At 40.5% G+C, this 20,705-nt stretch overlaps 1 protein-coding gene across 3 annotated transcripts in view; it reads right to left on the bottom strand.

Moving 5' to 3' along the window:
• DISP1 (dispatched RND transporter family member 1) overlaps nt 1-12,604 on the bottom strand; it is a gene marked incomplete at its 3' end in the record, with an annotated part of 87,938 nt that extends 75,334 nt beyond the window's left edge. Inside the window, exon 1 of one of the 3 annotated variants that reach the window (XM_084284217.1) lies at nt 12,471-12,604. Of the gene's footprint in view, nt 1-12,333; nt 12,407-12,470 lie in introns of those variants that run through there. The other 2 variants (XM_084284220.1, XM_084284218.1) reach the window with 2 other exon arrangements.
• Nucleotides 12,605-20,705: the final 8,101 nt, after the last annotated feature.

The following is a 20,705-nucleotide window of genomic DNA, read 5'->3' as shown; positions in this document are numbered from 1 at the left end:
GGGATGATCCAAAAAAAAAAAAAAAAAAAAAAAAAAAACGCTTATCTAGAAATCTACTTGGAGAAGAGGCTTGAAATTGGACAGCGGCTTGAAATGGAACAACCAGAGAAGCAGACCAACCCAAGAGCATTTGGTCACTGATGATTAGCAGCAGATAGTTGGTATTGCTGAGCTACAGCTTAGTATCATGAAATAAGCATGGACCGCACAAAGCTAAAATCTCCTATTTTAAAACATCTTGCTGAATTGAATGAACTTGAATGAAAATGCAAAGCCGGGAAGCTGCATTTCTCAGTAATTCCAATAATTACTCTAGTACCTTCATTTAATCCTATACGTCTAATAAGGGCTCTTCCAATTCATATTCACTGTCTTCCCAAAGAAGTTGAGCTTTGTCCAAGAAAACTGGACTACATTTTGCCTCGCTGCTCTGTGAAATAAAGCTTTCCCCATGCACTAGTGACTGGATCTTTGGCTAAGAGAAGAACTGCACTAGGCGTGGGAAGCAACTGGTACCCAGCACTGTGCTATGCTTGTGACACGAGATCATGTCCAAGCTTCTCCCTGTAAAGAAACTTTCCTTTGCCTACAAAGAGGGATGGGACAAAGCCATCACAACAGTGGAGTTCCAGAACAATACATTTATCTTGACATGCACACAGGGCTCAATTTTACCAAGAAAACTGCAGTTAATTATTTGCCTCATTAACACAGTCAACTATCTTTTATGGGGCTGCTTCTTTAATATGTTTTTCTTCCTTATTCTTCTTTCACTTTTCACATGACATTCACCTTTTCACTCTTTTCCACTATGTTGCCTCTTGACTTTCGGCTTCTCTTCCAGCTTCTTCTGACAAGGAAACTAACCATGTGTCCTGTAGGAGTTGTTAGCCTTGTCCTTAAGGACTGTACAGCTTAGAATAAGACATTAGCAGTATTTAGTCTACTCGTATCTTCACTATAACAAAGATGAGGTTTATTTCCTTCAGCTTTCAAACATTTCTCCCTATGTCTCTTCCAGCGTGACCTGGGAGATGAGCGAGTTACTATTTGGCTCCTTTGTTAAACACGCACTTTTCTTGGTGGGTACGTAATAGCAGGGTCTGGCAGGCTGTGCAGGTAGTTTGCATGGGCTTGAAAGTCAGCACACCAGTCTCTGAATCAAGATCTGAGTGCTTGCATGAACACATTCGTCTTTGTCATACTTATTTTGGAAGAGGAGAAAAGTAAAGTGAGAGTTAGGAAGAAGCTAAGCAGATGGTTTAAAAGGCAAAGAATAGACCCGAAACATACTTTGAGTGTTGTGTTATGCAAGAAGGCTCTCCCAGGCATTTAATCTACGTATGCAGCAGATTTATGGTTCAATTCTCTTGTTATGCCAGCTGTTAGCCAGACAGAAGTCACCACCCCCTTTTCCCAGATCACAGGAAGACTTAGGCCTTCCCTTGCTTCATGAAGATGCACAAAGCCCAGCAGGTTTTGCAGTGGCAACGCTGCATTCCTTAGTTCCTGGGCTCTGCACGTACGTTGTCTACTTATTTAAATACTAATTGACATGCCTCCAAAGTACCACAGGACACACGACTACGCTTATTTTACTGCAGAGCAAAGAAGCAACCTAGACACACACCTGGACAACAAAAAAGCTAGTACAAAATGAAGATACACACGTGGACCTCTCTGCATTAACTCATTCCAGAGTGAACTTAATCATTTTTCAAGTAGACAGAACTTACGTTCACCATCCAGTTAACTCCCAGTGAGAACGGCATCATTCAGACGCAGAACACTAATTTGAGAACAGCTAGCACAAACCTTCTCCCCTTCATTCCTCTGTAAACAAACATTAAGATCCTGACATATCCATGGCAACCTGTGCTGTGGAAACCAGACTTCAACATAACCTTTTAAAAAATGATGCCAGTTCTTTCACACACAATACACTGAAGGAATTATAAACCCCGTAGGGTGACACTGTAATAATAAATTTGAATGCAAATGTCAGCGGAGACCTAACTTAAAACCCACACCTGCAGAAAGAAGCCCACAGGGATTTCAGTCTGATGCTACCAGTTTTAGAAAGCTATTTCATTGCCCTAAAGACCCCCCACACCCTCTCTTTCTTCAACACTACTGGTTTGTCTAAGTAGCATTAAGTCATACCAGCACGTCCCCAAGCCTCTTAACGAAGTTCAAATTTAAAAAAAAAAAAAAAAAAAAAAAAAAGGAAATTTTTGTTTTTTTTCTTGCTACAAGTGGCATCAGTTCATACAGATACAACCAAAGAAGGCTAGGCAATATAATAGAACTGGGATTCCAATAAGACTTACATTCTGTAAGCTTTCTATACCCTTATAAATCTTGAACGAAATCAAGCCACTAACATACAGTTGACCTCTGAGAAAGGAGCTATCTTTAGCAGTAGTGGGGAAGAACAGAGCGAAAGGAGAAAACAGGCAGCATTTTCCATATATAAAGATTAGGGGAAATATGAACAGTAACTCTACTGTGATGGATATTTTTAAGCTACTAGAATTTTAACTAGTTCTTCTTTAACCCAAAAACACCATAACGGACGAATTCAAACAACTTAAGAATCCAAGAACGAAAAAACCTTTGAGCTTACATACTAGCTTTTAATGCAAAGAGATACGTATCTGAAGAATTTTCATACCTGTAGCTACAGAGAAAAATTAATCCTTAGAGCACTACATTCTTTGCGTGGAAAGCAGGGCCAGGAATTAAACATGCCCTTCAGCAAATCATAATTCAACGCCGTATCTAAGATGAAGATGCCAATGCTGACAGCTCTGTCTCCTATGCCCCAATTCCTGGTGCCAGGCTGCACTGCCCCTTATTTGTGCACCGTAATTGCTAATTCTAAGAAGAAGCGCATGCAAGATAAAGGCTGGCATCTGCTAATGAGGGAATGTTTTTGTTTTATATCTCGATTTTAACTGAGTAATGCAGTCTGAAATCTGAGTTTGGAATCAAACTTACCATGGGGTTTGATGAGTGTAATTTCTGCCTTATCCCCAAAATTCTGTATGAAGTTGATGACATTTTTCTGGAAGTCTGTAGCCACAGGTACATGCACTCAGCATATCAATTTGATATTTACAGTCATGAAGTGGAAATGAGCCAGAAGATACATAAACGTATTTTCCCCATTATGCAATATTACTTTCTTTGAAGGGTAGGGAGTAGAAATGAGGGAGTACAGATGTGCTATTTTGATAGCAAGACGCATTAGCACAAAATAAGAAAATGATTAATACAGTCCCAGTGCTATTAACCGCTTGGATACCTTTTTAATTTGTATGGCCCAGCTTTCTAGAAACTAGCCAGGATTTTCTAGGGCTATAAAATAAAGGTTGGAAAAAAGTTCAATAAATCAGCTAATCCATGCTCTCAAAATGGGATTAGAAAAGCATGGTCTAGACATAGTTAATCCATGCCTTGAAAGGCACTTTACAAATGGAAATAACATAGCCTCCCGTACCAATCTGTTCCAATGATTCACTTTTTTTCTAGTATCCATTTACACATCTTTGTTGCAGTTTAAACCCATTACTGATGGTTCAAATCTTCACAATGACTATAGTGAATACTTTTTTTTTTTTTTAATATCTCAGTTGAACACAACTTTTTCCTATAGCCTCCTGTTATAGAAAAGAAACTGTTCTAATTTTTTTAAAACAAAAAATATTTTTCAAGACTACTTCTAGAGTATAGAAGCAAGTAAAGAGAACAAACTAGCTTTTTCTGAGGTAAAATGCCTCAACTCCGAGTGAAGAACTGTCACACCATTTATAGTTACCCTGCTTACGTATTACAGTATACCTGGCTTTACTTGAAACATTTATGGTCACAGAATCACATCCAGTTTAATTGCAACATTCCCCAGACCCTTTGCATAGAACTCATTCTTCCACTGTCTAGTTGTATGGAGATCATCAATAAGGACAAGATTCAAGGTTCTCCGTTTTATCTGAAAGGCATATTCCTCCCCAGACTACTTTTCAAGCTTCTTCAAATCATTATGAACCCTAAATGTTTTCCAATACACAGGCAGAGACCCCCAGCTTGGTATCATCTGCTGCTAAAGCTATAAAAGCCTTAACTTTTCACTTAAGTCAAAATTGGTGACAGAACCCTGCAGAGGCCGTTTAGTCTAGACAACCTTCTGGGCTGACATTGATCTATGGAACTATTGAAAGTTTTCCACCAACTTCACAGTACTTAGAGAAACACCTCCCTGCTTTTTCGTGTAGGTAATATCATTAGAATAGCCTCATTAAACTAAAAACACATTAGTTTCTCCCAAAGCTACAAGATTTGATAGCATATTAGGGAACGAGATTTGACTGCTTGACAATTTGGTTTTGAGAAAAATCCACATTTATATTCATTTACCGCCTTTGTACTCCCCATACCCCCTCAAAAAAAAAAAAAGTTTATAAAACAGGTAATATTTATTTCAGTGTTTTCACAAATATAGTCTCCCATTCCCTGGCAGTTCTTGGCCATCTCCTTCGATGCAGGTACTTTTTCTTTTTTTCTTTATCCCACCCCTCTGGAAGGAATTCCACCTGTCTATATGGAAACTAAATACGTCTCTGCAGCCGAGAGCCAGGTGAAGCAAAATAACCTTGGCTGAATTTCTCCCCCTTTTCAGATAAGCACTTTTGTAAGTGTTTTTCACTATTTTCCTTATCTGAGGAAATTTCATACTTCTGTTTCTGGAGAAAGGTATAATTGCAGTTTACCCCAGTAAGCTTACAGTAGGCCGCTTCCTTATTGCTCGTGCCATGAAATAAACTGTTCTAGAAGTACACTGCCTCGTGCCCTTGAACTGCAGTACACTGAAGATGATGTCCTGGGTACCAAATACGGCAAACAGATAGAGACAGCCCATAGAAGAACACTTCCTGAAGACACAGCACACGAGTGTAAATAGCTTAGTTTGAGGTGTTGTACAGAATAATGCCTTTGTATCATGCATCTCTATAATTTAACCACATTGACCTTTTAATCTTGATTTTAAAATTAACTTGTCTTTACCTCTGTGTCAGAGCTATGACCTCAGCCAACATGTGCTCTTAATCAAGTTTATAGTGAAAAAATCTGTACTTCCATTACAGCATGAAAACTTGATAAATGTATTTTTTTGGATGAAAGAAATAGTTCACCCAAGCTAACCTTTTCCAAAAAGGTTGCAAACAAATCATTTCTTCAAATACTTGCACCACTCAGCTCTGCTATTAGTTGTCTGTTCCCTAATTTAACAGTAAACATCCAGCGCCATCTTATATTCAAGTTATCAGTAGTCCAGTGTGGTAAACTGGGAAAACAAAGCCTTACGTTAGACAGCAGTGATCTGACTGGTCACTAAGTAGTTCACGAACACTAAATGACATGGTTTTGCCTCTTGTTCTGGTTAAGCCGCACTGACCACTCTTGTGTACATCTGACCACGTGTAGAGTTCATTCAACTTGTGAACGATAAAGATAACCAAAGCAGGTAATTTTTTGCCATCTTAGAAAATTGTGTGGTATTCAGCCATGAGCCTCTCAGCATCAAGAATCTGCAAAGAAGGAAGCAAGACCACACTTCTGGGATGCATGCTATTGCAGAAGTTTCTGATTTGTACTTCCCAACAAGCGCTGTCATCACAACCCAGAGCACTACCCGCAGTAAGAGCGCAGCTGTTGCACGTGGCAGCCGTATCTACAACTACCTGACTTTCAAATTATAGATAAGAGACCCAGCAAGCTAGTCTACACAAGTCTTAAGTTCACCGAAATACAAGATAGCAGTGAGAAAGAAGAACTTATGCAATGGCACAAAGTGGCTGAATCAGTTCCATCACCCAACCTGTCCCGCCCCCTCTAATAAACACAGGTGCTGCCTTTTGCCCATGTTTTATCACACTAAAGAGGCAATTGCCAGAGACTATCCAGCAGCAGCTCATACATAAATGAATACTTCTTATTAAGAACTACCAACATAAATATTTACTTTGTTCAGTCTTTTTGCTTACTATTATTTGTTTTCTACTCTGCCCTGGTCATTCTGATTAGTTAGAGCTGTAACAACGCAGAAAGTCTGTAACAAAAATACAAATACATACTCCCAGGGAAGGCAAAGGAGATAACACAGAATATTCTCTTAACAGCATTCACAAAAACAGCTTGCTTTAAGCCTTGAAGCACAAAATGGCATATTTGCTTTGGGCTCTCATTCAGACCCACTATTTCCAGTTTGCTACATTTCAACTCAGAAGCTCTGACACTAAGGTAGTGACTGCCTATCGCTTCTCTCAAAGGGAGGGCAATACTGAAAGGTAAGGTAGACAAGCTGAAGCTCAATTTTTGGCAGGCCTCAAAAATAGGAAGAAGCCTCAGAATCTCATAATCCCACTATTACAGCTTCAAGTTATGTTCTTCACAGATTTAGCAGCCTAAGTTTGGAACACAGCAAGGAACTTAGAACAATATATTCAAATAGCCTTTGGGTGTTAGAGGAAAAGACGCCAATTCAATAAAAATAATGTTTGACGCAAGCAAACAGAAGCTGGCCTCTCCTGTGTAGATAAAGAGAAAAGTTCATTTATTTCTGAAAGTCAATAATCTCTGTATGCATACATTATCAGTAAAGCTGCGACACAAGGTAGAGCTTCTGCAAAGTAAGAAATTTTGAAAAGCTAAGGAGGACCAAGTCCCCACAACCATCCACCTTCTTTACACTTCAGTAATGAAAATCTGTTTCCAAAAAACTGTTTTAAAACCCCTCTGTTTCACCATAAAGCACTTGGGTTTGTACAGCTTAGCATTGAAGGCAATAACAAACAGCCACGTGACCCTCTTGTGGAAAGGCCACAGGAAAAAAAAAAATCTGTCTGGAGTTTGTGTTGGCTAGGCAAATCAATATACTTAGTCATAACTCAGCAGCACTACTCACAAAGCGAGTAATTGTTTTCCCACTGATGCCATCTCTACCACTTTCAGACAGAGAACAAGTTGCCAAAGTCCTGCGTTCACAGGGATCTTAAACTGGCTTTGCCTCCCAGCAGATTAAGCAGAGAAAGACAGCTCACTGATGCAGCCAGTCAGCAGTAGTCCTGGAAAGAGAGTAACAGGGCCTGGCTGACCACTACACTGCCTTCTTCACCAGCCTTTATGTATAAACATCACCCAATGATGTATTTGCTAATACTATACTGTTTCCCTTGATGCAAACCCTCCTTTTTTCTCCCACCCACTGTACACTTTCACTGTCAAAAACTTACATGACAACTAATTCAGGTCTACAAAACTTGTATTTTTAGGGCCTCAGACTTCACTTTTACAAAAGTGACTTCTAACCTACGTTAATAATTCTACTTTTAATTGCTCTTAATTCTATTATGTTTTTATAAGGGTATCAGCATGACATACAGTTCACATGATTTAACTTCAAAGAGTTCAGATTAAGTTACTGAATTCTTGCAATACCTGCTGGAGGTTTTTTTATGGTATTAAAAGAAACTATCGACAATAAGTGAGAACACATGTTTCAGACTAGGGTAAAGTTTATTCCAAGAAGAAAAACTCCCTTCAGCTTTAAATAATTGTTTAAAACAGCATACATATTAAAATATTTTAACTTACGTATTCGAATTACGTGACACAGCACTATGAAGTTTTCTAAGCTCAAAACATCGTAACCACAAGAATCTTTAATTACTCTTAGTTCTCAAAATCGCCCTCCTTCCTTCCACCCAAAGGTAACGCACTTCGCCAAGTTCTCGTTCAACTCCAAAAACTGTTGCCCAACATGGGTGTTTCGATATTAACTATTTTTACCTTCAGAAATAGCTCCCATCAGCTACATTGCTGAGCAAAGTAACTGCTTTCAGACAACAGAAATGTGAAAAAAAATCTTAGGATTTTTGGGCTCACTTTAAGTCTTCACTATCTTCGGAGTGAACTTATCTTCATTTCCATCTGTAGGCATCAAGCACCCGCAATATCTTACAGTTAACAGCAATGTGTGTAACTCAGAAGAGCACAGATGAGGCCCCACAAAAAAATGCTTCAGTTCCAGCACTCCCTGCAGCACAACTGAAATCTGAGCTGCACCATTCCACTCACATTCCAGGTAGAATAGATTTTATGTTTACAAAATACATCTTCTCTAATCTCACTACTGATGCTCCATCCCGTATATAAATATTTAATCGCAGACAGGCACTTCACAAAAGGCAGCTTGAACACATAACAGTGGAAAATGCATCGTCCCTAAGTTAAAAATGTAGAAAAGTGTGTATGCTACACATACAGTTTAACGCGGCACTGGTTCAGATGCCTTAAAGAGATATGCATGGAAAGAATCAATTTCTTACATTAGTCATTATTTCCAAAATATTTTTAAAGAACACTAATTGATTAAACACGTACAAGTCAGAAGATGATTATATTGTACTTGAACATTCAAACTTGAAGTCATGCTCATCAATTCTCTTCAAATGCTCAGGAAAAAAGTAAACACAACAATTTTGAAAAGCAAGAAACAAGCACAGTGTTAGTTGTAGGAATAAGACTTACTGCCTTGGAGATTCACTCCTTGCTACAGCTCCAACAGGCACGCTTTATGCTTTCATAAGGATGGCAGCAGCACAGAGACGTATCAGGAAGTCTAAAACAGAAGACTGTTTACAGCCCTTGACCAACCTTAGTCACATAAAGGTAAAAGATAAGAATCTCTGGCCCTCTAAAGCTTTAATTCTGTAACAATGCAGAAATAACAGCAGTTCAATTCCTGAACGCCAAGGCTCTGCACAAGAAGGCACTACTGCCTAGAATGCAGGCTTCATCTTGGAACATAAACGTTTTCAGATGACAAGGAATACATTTCCTCCTATTAAAGCTAGAACCAGCTCATTACCATTTATCTGCATGTCAAGATCATTATCAAGGGGAGACTACAGAAGAATAAAACACAGTATCCATCTGCTAATAGTTATGGCTTAATTCAGTCATTTTTATTAATTTGTGCTACAAAGCACAAGAATTATGTCGTGCCAGAGACAGCACAAAAATGGTTTTATCATGCTGTGTTCGCCTGTTTCTACAAAAACAAGTTGGTGCTATAGATTAAGATACACAGCAAGACCTTTCTTCAGAGACTTGAAAACAGAAGGCTAACATGATTTCCAGACGTAGGCTGAGTCCACCAGTCTACCAGATTGCAAGTTTTTCCACCTTTACCAAAGAAAGACGTGGAGGGAGGAAAGAGAAGAGGGGGCAGAAAGCATTTCATTCTCAGCTTTTGGAAGCTGAGCACACTGCAACCACCACTCCAGGCTCTGCACCACCAAGGACACCCCACTCCAGGGGTACCCATGCAGTTCCTCTCGCCCTGGGCCACACGGTGTGTGCTGTCTCTATGCCACAAGGCCCCCAGATCCACACCTGGTGCTGTTTCCCCTCACAGCACCAGGCTCTGCATGCCCCTGCTGTCACCTCCACCACCATCCCCAAGACCGGGCACCTTACAGGCACCAATGCTGGTGCCTTCCCCTTCTTTCAGATCTATTTCTACCTAATTTCAACTCTCCTGCCAATTGGCTTCTCCCTGTGTCTCTCCTCAATGCCATCTTCCCTCCCCACAGACCTTTATTCTTGCGACAATGATTCTGTGATTTGTGTTAATACTGCATGCTAGAGAATCTCCCACAGAGAAAGTTAAGCCACACAGATAGCAGAGGATACCCTACAAAAAACAAACACACCTTTTACTATTATAAAGTTTCTTAACACATAGCTCATGCTTTCCTAACCAGGGCATCTTCTCTGTCACTCCAGTTTTCACCAAGTCAGATGGATCACGCTCTTTGACACCCAGAACATTTCTCAAAAGCTCTTGATTTGTCAAATCCGGTGTTTCAAAAGTTACTTGATAGATAAACGCACACCTCTGACTACTGCAATACTCAAAATAAAGATTCAGATGGAAATTTGCTGTTCTACCAACATCAAGACATGCAACAGCAGCATCAGTGTATTAAACCTTATTAAAAAGGGATCCCCTTAGAAAGGTAAGTTACTATAACAGAGCTTTCATTTTACAGTACAGCTAAAAAGTATTTTGTTTATAACAAAACATCAATCCACCAGTAGCTATTTTTATTAAAAATCTCTTCATCAAGCACGCAGGAGCTGAAAGTTTTTGCTATTTTAGCATTATGGTCTCACCGAGCATATAATTTAGAGGCTACAGTCCACTCTCACACCAAGCACTTAAAGCAACCTGCTTTTTCAGGGCAGAAGAAAAATCCCTCTTTTTTTCTTAAATCAGAAAGAGAATTTTCACACCTTCCAAGAGTGTTTAATTTTTGTTGCACTTCACACCAAGGCACAGCTGACTTTGTAAAAGCTGCTCACAGGAAGCCACACTAAACTCAGAAATACCATATGGTCACTGAACAAGAAAATAGCCAGGGTTACAAAACCAAATTAATTCCATTGATCACTTTGAAGAGAGATAGCAGCATGCTTGCTAATTATCTGAGGTGCTTATTATGTATTTCAAAGTTTGAAGGTAATTCTACACTTCTATCAAAGCTAATAAATCAGTCATCTCTGTTAAACGCTTAGAGGAAAAGTAAAGCTTACTGCTCAAATCTACGGCTAACATATGAGAAACATTACTATGAAAGCCATTCAAAAAGCCTCCTCATGGGAAAGGGTAACATTATGAGAACTAAGTGTTTTCACATGTTCTTTTTACCTTTGTTCTTTTATAGTCTTATTTTTCACCTCTTCTATGGCAAGATTTTTTTGGAGGCTACTAAGCTGAATTCCATCTCTTTCTCCTCAGGGCCCTTTGGGACTGCTCTCCCCCTATCAACATCTTTTGTTCCTGCTACAGTAATGCTCGGATCAGTCAAAGACAGCTTCACAGGGCTTTTTCCAACAAAATCAGGAATCGGTAACAGTAGCAGATTCAGAAGGAAGAGGTAAGGGAAAAAGAAAAGTCAGTTAAAGGAAAATATAACTACTTTCTCAGCAATGCTTTAAAATGAAGAACAAGCAAGCTTCCTCCTGAAGTCACGTCTCATCGACTAATTAGCCAAAAAAGGCAAAGTCACTGGTGTACCCACAGGAAAGCCCAAACCAGCACGGCGCTCCTCCAGGCTCAGTGCAGGTGAACAGCCACTGGTGGTTTATCAAATTATAACCCAGAAACAGCTTTAATTCTGCTCTAGTGAGTTTCAAAGGCAGATTTAAAAAAAAACAGAAAAATCCAATGGCCGCGTTTTATTTCCTACGTACAGACAATAGCCCCAAAAGGGAAAAAAGCTTCCTGATTTATGCTGTAGTCTCTCAGATCCTAATGTGGTCTTCCATATTTTGCACTACAGTATCTGGCCTTAATTCCAACATCCACCCGCTTTTAACTGATGCGACACATTTAAGCTTTTAGCCCCAAAATAACAGTATTATCAAATTAGGCCATTTTATTACTCCAGGATGTTACTGTGAAGCAGGATATCTTCCTGTATGATTCAGGTTTGCCTTTTATTTAACGATTTCTAGAATATCTAATACAGCAACCATGGTATACGTTTTTCCCCCTAAACAGAATGCTTGGGGCAAAAGCTGCTGTGTTGGGTAAGCTGCCAGTTAAAGTTAATTACTAAAGCATCAAGTTTCTTTTTGTTGGTGGTGGCTGAACTTATTAATTCGTATCTCAGTTCAGGTGTACCTTCAGCAATCAGCACAGCAGCTTCTCAATATGAGCTGCAGCTGCTGGAAAACCGAAGTAACAAGTTATATTTATTGTATGTTTTCCTTTGAGTAAACATTTATAAACACTGTTTGTTACAGACAACAATTTAGTTACCACAAACTTAAACAGGAACAGCAAAAGCCTATAAATGCTGATATTTTAAGTATTTATGCTTTCCCAATACACATTTCCCCCCTGCAAAGGGGAGTTATCCCCTCGGCTGTCTCCCACAGCTGCTTCTGGCTCCCGTCCCTTGGGCCGGTTAAGGATCTTCTCTCAAGCAGATCCAGAAGTCCCAACTTTTTTCTTGCCCCCTACTTCTCCTCCAGCTCTACCAGTTGGCACATTTAGCGCCGAGCAGGTTTAACACCAAGCCCGTTGGTGCTCTGGACCCTCAGCTCCCCGTTGCCGTTCCGCAGGTCTGTAACAACGGCAGCTCTTTTGTTCGCCTGTCACAGCCCCACAGCTGCTCAACAGGCTACCGGGAGTTCTGACCGGACAGCCCTCGGTCACTTAAAACACAAACACGCCTCAAGTGACTACAGCTGGCTCCTCACCCCGCTCCTGAAGAGAATCGGCTCTACCAGCTGCCTGAGGGGGCCGGCGGAGCTGACGCGGCCATTACCGGCACGGCCCCGGCGGGCTCCCCTCCTCACCCTCCGCGCTGCGGGGAGAGGGCGGCGGCGGCGCCTACCTGCGGGCTGCCCGCGGCGGGGTCCCCGAGGCGGCCGCGGCCGCCCCGCCCGAGCCCGGTGTGGCGGCAGGAAGCGAGCGGGCTCCGCGGCGTCTCGGCCGTGGCGCAGTTACCATGGGACGGACGGAAGGCACCGCCAGCGGGGCGGGCGCGGGGCGGGGGGACGGAGAAGGGGCCGCGGGCGGAGCCATGTTGAGCGCGGCGCCTGGCGGCCGCCATCTTGAGTGCGGCGCTCTCGGGCGTTTGGGGTTCGCGGCGACCCAAGGAAAAATAAATACAATTAAAAATAAAATTAAAAATAGGCCGCGAGTCGATCAGTTCATGGGCTGCCCTCAAGTACTTACCCAAAACCTATAAAAATGAAGGAACGTGGTTCTGACATGAGTTTTCCTGTCAGAGTGGAAGTGTAAAGCCCTGAATAGGAACAGTGTGCCGCAAGGTGTGCGCAAATGGTTGTTTACTAATATTGTCCCAAGAAAGGGTGTTTCAGTGTGATATAATATTCACGGTTTTAAGCAGAGATCTAAACAGATGGAAAGTCATACCAGGGGTTAAAAGAATGCTTTTTCAGTAAGAAAATTACCACGAGGAAAAGAATGTAATTTTACCATCTGAAAACATGGGATCTTCCTGAGGAATTTCAAGTAAAGAAATGAGATCAAGTCATCCAGACTGGGGTTGGTCTCAGAGGGACCTTCACACCATGGCGATATAGGGAACATGCCAAAGATGTCGGGAAGAGCAGGAATATAAAAGCTGTGATGAAGACCCTTGGTTAGCTTGGGCAAACCTTGGCCATGGCTCCAACAGCCAAATCCACAACCACAGGGCTGTTTCCTTCCAGATATAACTCATCTTCACAAATCTCTTCTCAGCCCACCACAGCTGGCCTGCAGTATCACACTAGGTACTCTTTCAGAAACAACAACAACAAAAAAAAATCAAGAAAACAAAACAAGCAAACAACAAAAATACACACACAAACACCACCTAATATTGTATACGAAATTACACATAGCCAGGAACATATGGATAAGCAAATCAAGTGATGAAATCCCAGGAAAAGCTTGTCACAGTCATAATTGTGCTGCCTTGCACATGTGTGTTAGTTTTTAATTGCATGATCACGCCCCATTTTGTCCAAAATGATCTTTTCCTCATTTAGCACACAGAATGGGCTGAAATACAGTTGCATTCTTACTCGCAGACATGGTATTGCCTAAGCTTTGAGGGGTTACTTTTGCAGTTTATGTAAAGCTACATATTCATGATTTTTAAGACCAGAATAAAATACTAGAAAACCTGCACTGATCCCCTGCACACAACAGGCTGCTAGGGTTTAATCCCTTTGTGAGAATAATTGGTTCTTCAAAGGTCACTCTGAAGCATGTGAAACACCCAGGGTTTGGGAGTCAGGGTTGGCAGCCTGAGTCAGAGACACCAATTCCCTCCCTCTCCCTCTTCACTCAACATGGTTTTTATTAAAGGCTCATTATAATTCTGCATTCTGGCTCAGATTTCATCCTAAATGCCAGCAACATCTGCTGTATCAGCCCAATAACTTGCGTTTGATCAGACAAAAAATGCTGTGAAAGTTGACATATTTAACTCTGTCGAGACTCGGGCTTGAAGCAGCATGCCAGGAATGCAACAGTAAATGGGAAAGAGCAAGTGAATTTAAGAAGAGATCTTCCTGTGAAGCAGCAAGAACAAGTGGAAGAGTAGAGCTCTGCCCCTCCTGCTCCAGAGGGACCCTGCTGCCAGGTCTTGTCACTTAATTCCTCATTCTGGTACTTAATCTCTAATTGTGCTGATTTCTTCTCTAGGCTCAAGTGACTACTCAGTCATCTGGTATGATTCTGTAATTCATGTGACACCTTCCTTTTTTTTTTTTTTTCCCCACAAAATATATCTGCAGAATATTATTTATGCCACAGTGAGCCTCCACTGAAGTATAGGAACCTCGAGAAATTTAAAGAAATAATAAAATTTACACTTCTCAGCTCCTGTCTTCCAGTGCCATCTAGTGTTCAAATTTAGAAAAGAAGTGACTAATGGGATTCCTCGTCAGATCAATTTGCCATAACTAACGTATTTTGGAAACTGAAAGATGGCTCTGATAGAAAGTATCGTTATAAATTAATAACCTATGCATATGTATCAAATGCATAGATATATCTGTTCATATATTTATTTTATAGCATTACATTCGAACACAACTTTTATATAATTTAAAATCAATAATACTCACAAATTATGTCTATGTGTATATGTATATATATAACAGTTATTTAATGCTGGTTATTCTGTTCTTGGTAACCAATTAAATCACTTCATCAAACAACGGTTGCAAAAGAGAACTTCTGCAGGAAAAGAAAAGAGAACTGAGATAACCCTAATTAATTTTCAGATCCCACCCAAAAAGGAGTAGCCATCCATCAAAATGCAGTAAAAAATTTACTCACAAAGTAGAATTGCAAAGCTTGGACTGACTGATCATTTAATGCATCTGCAAAAGGGAGTGAGCTGCTTTTTTGAAACAGGGAGACAAAAAATGAGGGATTATCCAGAGATCATCTATCTTTATTTTCTTATCATCCCTCCCTTGATATTTTTCTCAATACTGACATTTGGTTCTTTTCTTCAAACCCCATCCACGATCAGTAGTTAAATAGTTCATAACCATTGAAAGTACCCTTGATAGTACTCTTTACTATTAAATGCATAAACTTAGGAGAAAAACACGCAGATATTAAAAAGTCTGACCATGTTTCTATGAAGTAAGTGTTTATCAGGCAGTACAGATAACTCCCCCTTGAAAACCAAAGATTCTGAAGTGAGATACAAATTCTAGGTGGAAAATACAATAAAGGGAATATGAATACAGAATTTCATACAATAGTTTCTTGCAGGGTTTAAGAAAACCCTACTCTCCTACCTACTGATGAAAGAATCCAAAACTAATTATTATCTGAATTAGTCTAGTTAGAAAGGAAACAAAGCAAGGTGCTTAGCTACTTTCATTCCAGTGAAAATTTAATTTAATTAGAGCAATTTCAGATCACATTCCTGGCAGCTGTGTTTATCACATTTTCTTCAAAGGATAGGAATTAGCATTGACTGACATCAGCATCAAAGCTCATTTATTCACCCGCCCACATCCTACCAGCCCTTCTGAGCTTGTCTGTTTATTTAGTACTTTAATAACACCACAGTAAATAAAATTTCATTTCAGAGTCTTCATGTCTTTTTGTCAAAGCACTTAGCATAGGCTCCTTATAACATCGCGTTAGAACCCATCTTTGTAGAAAGATGAAAGAGCAGCAAGCTGTTTCCCTGAACAGGTATTTTAAATGGTTAGCAAAAGAACAAGGATGTAGACTGGGATCCCAAAATTCTTTATTTTTTGGCAGCAACTAGAAAATCTCACTCTTTTAGCAATGTTGGGGGGGGGCGGAATGCTAGAAATGATCTCTCACCACTTAAGTGTAAAGCTAGCTAGGTCACTAGGGTTTTGAACATGGGGGATTGTTGGAAGCTGTGTGGTGCACGAGACTCAGCTCTCTGTTTCATGGCTGCTGTGTCTTTGCCAGCTCATCTGGAGGCATGAACGCTGCCACACCACTTACAGGGCATGACCTTTTATCATCTCCTATGAGCTACAGGTGGGTTCCTACTGGCAAACTATCTTTTATTTGATATTTGTGCAGCACCTCACAAAACAAGACTTGATTCCCAATTAGAGCTGCCAGAACACAGGAACGAGGTGGATGCATCATAGCTCTGCTGCCTCTTCTGGAGGCATGTACAGAATTGCCACCACATCAGACAAGACACCAGACACATCAACAACATTGATCTGCTGCCTACATTTCAACCTCAACCCCTGAGTGTTGAAAACAAGTAGTTATATTGGGGGTCCATGATTTTATTCTACAATTATCAGCAGTATGACTTGCCCATAGTCATGATCGCTCATAGATTGCCAAGAAAATACAAGAAACGATGCCACAAAAGAAGAAGCACCTTTTGATTACTTTCATAAAAGTAGTAAAGCAAACAACTCTATTTTTCAACAAGTGGAAACCAATTGAGTTGATGTCCCATTTTCATGGGTGTGCCTCTCTCCTAAAGATTCCCTCCAGATCTCAGCCACCAGTTTCCTCTTTCTCAGCCTTACCCCTACCTTGCCAACATAGATACCATCAGGTACAAACTAGAAACAGCAAAAAGAGGCAACCTGCCAAAAGCCAAAGAGGGTGGAAATGGAGCCTCCTGTGTGAATTATCCAGGCAGAAATAGCTGACTGCAATGGCTTCCTTTGTTATGCTCCCCTTACTCATGAAATCATGAGAAAGCCTTTGCTCTCCGAGCAAAGATGTGGTGTGGGTGTCTTCTGCCTTACGGTGAAACATCAGAACTGATGGTGGAAATGGCTGTTCCCTCCCAAAGGTTTATTGGACTAGTCTCCCCTAGATAGTGTTATAGGCATTGGCACCAGCTGAAAGAAAAAAAAAAAAAAAAAAAAAAAAGAAGAAAAAAAATAATAATAATTTAAAAAGGTAACTGAACTTGAACAAGGAACAACAGAGCTATATATTTTCTCTTTAGTGAGCATATGATTCTGAAAAGAAGTTAAATACATTCAGTTTAGACTGAGACACAAGTATAAATTCAATTTACTGAGTATTGACTCAAATCCTTGGTGATTATCCCTTTTATCTTCAATATGGGAGTCATGCTTTGCTATATCTGCACAGAAAGCAAAGCAAAAATCCTACAGAGAGAGCCTCTAATCATTGCCAAACCATTACTACACTTCCCAAAGCTGTGCAGGGAAGCAGACATTCACCTAAGAGGAATCTCCTGTACCAGTCTGTCAATGCCCGCCTATGGTCCAGAGGGATATTCTATGATTTGTATTAAAATAAATAAATGGTGTATAGAGGAGTTACTTAAGGCACAAAGCTCTTTGCAGACGCTGAATGGGAAATGTAAACTCATAACCCACCTAATCCTTCCTCAGTTCTCCCCACAAATAGAGAGGGTACCTTTTAGCCCGTTCTGTGTTCAGTTATTCCCATATTTGTTTCACCTCTTTTCCAGAGATGTTCTGACCAGTACTGGGGACAACTCACTTATGGATGCCTGTCTGGATTTTGTCTGGCAATGTTTTATCCCACTCTTCTCTCTAAAAGTTCTACATTTGATACCAGAGGTTTTTTTCCACTGCTTTGTCACTGCTGGAGCTCATGGTGTGGTGTATGCTGGTATATTTTAGTAAGGTTGGCTGTCTTTTCTGGGTAGCTTTTGTTGCTCAGCTGCTGAACCTCTGTGCAGCAAGGACAACAGCACCCGGAGGAGGGTGGACCTGCAGCTGGGGGCAGGAACCCTCCCAGCCATCCTCGTCTGTGGTCAGGCATTCCCGCAAGTCCAAGGCTAAGGCACAGGACACAGGACTGAAGGGATATCCCTTGCTCTTGTATCAGGCTCAGCAAAGCCATGGAAACAGATTAACTTCATTAGCACAATTGGCTATATCTGAAGTCTAGTAAAGAGGCAAACAAATCCTTCATGAACAGGTTTCTCTATCACTTTCAAGGCTTGCTCTATTAGAAGCAAACACCTCCACCCCTCAAAAACAAAACAAAACAAAGAAACAAAACAATGGGTGAGAGAACGACTGGTGGGAATAAATTCTACTGATTTGACCTTTATATTAAAATACAATATCCTGAGATCTGATACGCAGTAAAGTTATCACAAAACAACAGAGATGTGTAATGGAAATCGTTTAGATTTCAACATTTCCTCCAGTTGCACAGACAAGCCTGCGGAGTGTGCCATTTTACCCGAGATGTTTACTGAGGCTGGTTTATAGGGCAGGAGTTGAAAGGTGAGGAATTCAACTCTGCAATTCTGAGACTGGAAAGAAACAGAAATGCCAAGGAAACAAGATACTCATCAGCCTGTGAGAAAGTGATGGAAAATTCATCGCTTTCAGTCATACACAGCACTTGTTATGCAGAAATAGGCCGAACTCTTCAGTTTTGCAAGGAGGCTGTGTCACTTCCAATCTTCCCTGTGCAACTCAAGCATGGTTTACCGTGGCAATTTGCATGCAGATGAATTAAACTTCTGCTTTCAGTGACTGTGTTTCTGATACTTAGTTTTGACTAGCTCAGAAAGAAAACAGCTTCCATGGAAGGGAATGTTGTACTTGTAAAAATCTTCATGCTGTAAACCATTGCGCTCAGTCCGAGCCTTTTAAAACAAATGAGAATTAAAAGGTTGGCAGGTACAACAGAGCAGCACTGATTTTCATTTTCAACTGACAACCCTGCAACTGGTGAATTTTATATTATGTGTAGCCAGCCAGAAACCACACAGGCCCATGCAGAACCAAACTTTGTCTGAAACGCCATGAATATGTCAGGGAAAAACATAATTTAGAAATCTACTCAAAGTATTGCCCAGAAAACTCATCCTGCAGAGCGCTTTACATAATTCACTCTTCCAGATGTGCTTCTTACTTTCTTAACACACGAGAGTCATTGAAAAAGTTCAAGGCAGAGTAGCTCAGGACAATACTCCCTCCATATCTCATAAGGAGCTGAGTGAAGCAGCACATCAGCTAGAATAAGTATATTCTTTTATTAGGTTGGTTGACCTATAAAGCCAATTCCTTATGAATACCAACTGAGGTTTTAGCTTCTAGAGAAAATACGGAAGCAAGAATTCATGAAATCATGATCATTACTGTTTAACCACTTCCTTTACTGAATATTTTAGAAGGTAAATTTTACATGTTTTCAGTCAGCTAAAGGTTTTGTTGTTTTGTTTTGTTTTTCATTCTGTTACTCTGATGAATGAGAAAAAATCTTCAGCGGCCCAGAACCAAGCAGGATGGACTTTGCAGGCTGATTTAGGTGTACCAGGATATTGAAATGCACTGTACTGTCCCACACAGTAAGTTTTCCATATTCACAAGTATCAACTAATGACAGGTCCGAGATCAGTTAAATAGGAAGCAAATGGCCAAGGGAGGAGATGTGTTATGCCACGGCCTGCTAATGATTCATTATTAGCCTGTACATTTCTTTAATTAGAGACATGTTATAATGGCAACGTTCGGTATTTAATAGTCAAGAAACTTCACGGGTCATGTTCTGAAACCTCATCAACATTTGCAAAAGCACTTTGAGCAAAATCCACTGTATCCTTAACTGACCCATATTCAACACCCTGCACCCAAGGTGGCTTTTTTCACCATGTCATTTCTCTCACAAGTCTCTCCACTATATCTGTGTTCCTGAAGATAAAAGAGTAAAACTTTCATTAGATAAAAGGTAATTAGCTTTGGTATCTTATATCTGGAGCACAGACTGATGCTAGCTGTCCCCATGCTTCCAGTTACCTTGAGAGCAGAGGCTCGACTACGTACATACGTATTGCAGCTGATTTAAGGCTGTAGCTCACATGGTGAAGTAACACTGAGACATGTGCAATGCCAGAAGCTGCAAAACATATTTAAAACAAACCTTGAAAAGCAACAATATGAAAACATCAACTGCTAATCTGCTATTACGTTTTAAAAATGGATTTTATTTTTTTTTTTCAGCAGCAAAAAATTGCAAGAAATCAGTGGCAGAGATGGAGTCTCCTACGGAGACCTGGATTCTCCTCTGGCTCAGGTTTCTCTCAGGCTGGAGGTTTCTGCAAAGCCTTCTCTGTTGCCTTGCTGCTCTCAGGTTACTCCCTTCCCTATCCAAGCCTGATAAAAGGTAATTTTACACGTTTGTGTATCAAATACTCAAATTTAGGACAGTCACAGAGAACTTAGAGTAGCATTTGATTAATGAGAATCAAACTCCAGCGGAAGATCACAGGAAATATTAGTGGAGCTGAGATCTCCTTTTAAAATTCAGCTATAATCACACCCAAAATTTGGAAAAGCACATTGCCTTTTTTACAGTTTCTCCTTTTCAAAGCAGACATTCATTTTAAAAGAATGAACTGGCACAAGCTGGCATTTCAGGCCTCAGGGGAAGCGGTGTTGCCCCTAAAGTGCAAGAGCTCATGCCTAATTCATTTCCAAAATTAAAATCCAGCCGTCAGCAATGCAAAACAATCTTAAAATGACAAAGCCATAAGCTTCTATTCCCCCATGTTAAAACAAACCTGTCTCTTGTAGAGAATGTTACTGTTGGAAAAACTCAACTCCATCACGATTTC

This window comes from Netta rufina, assembly GCF_964035555.1.
Source record: "Netta rufina genome assembly, chromosome: 3".
NCBI lineage: Eukaryota > Metazoa > Chordata > Aves > Anseriformes > Anatidae > Netta > Netta rufina.
Note: the sequence above shows the minus strand (reverse complement) of the source record. Positions and strands in the feature narration are given on the sequence as shown.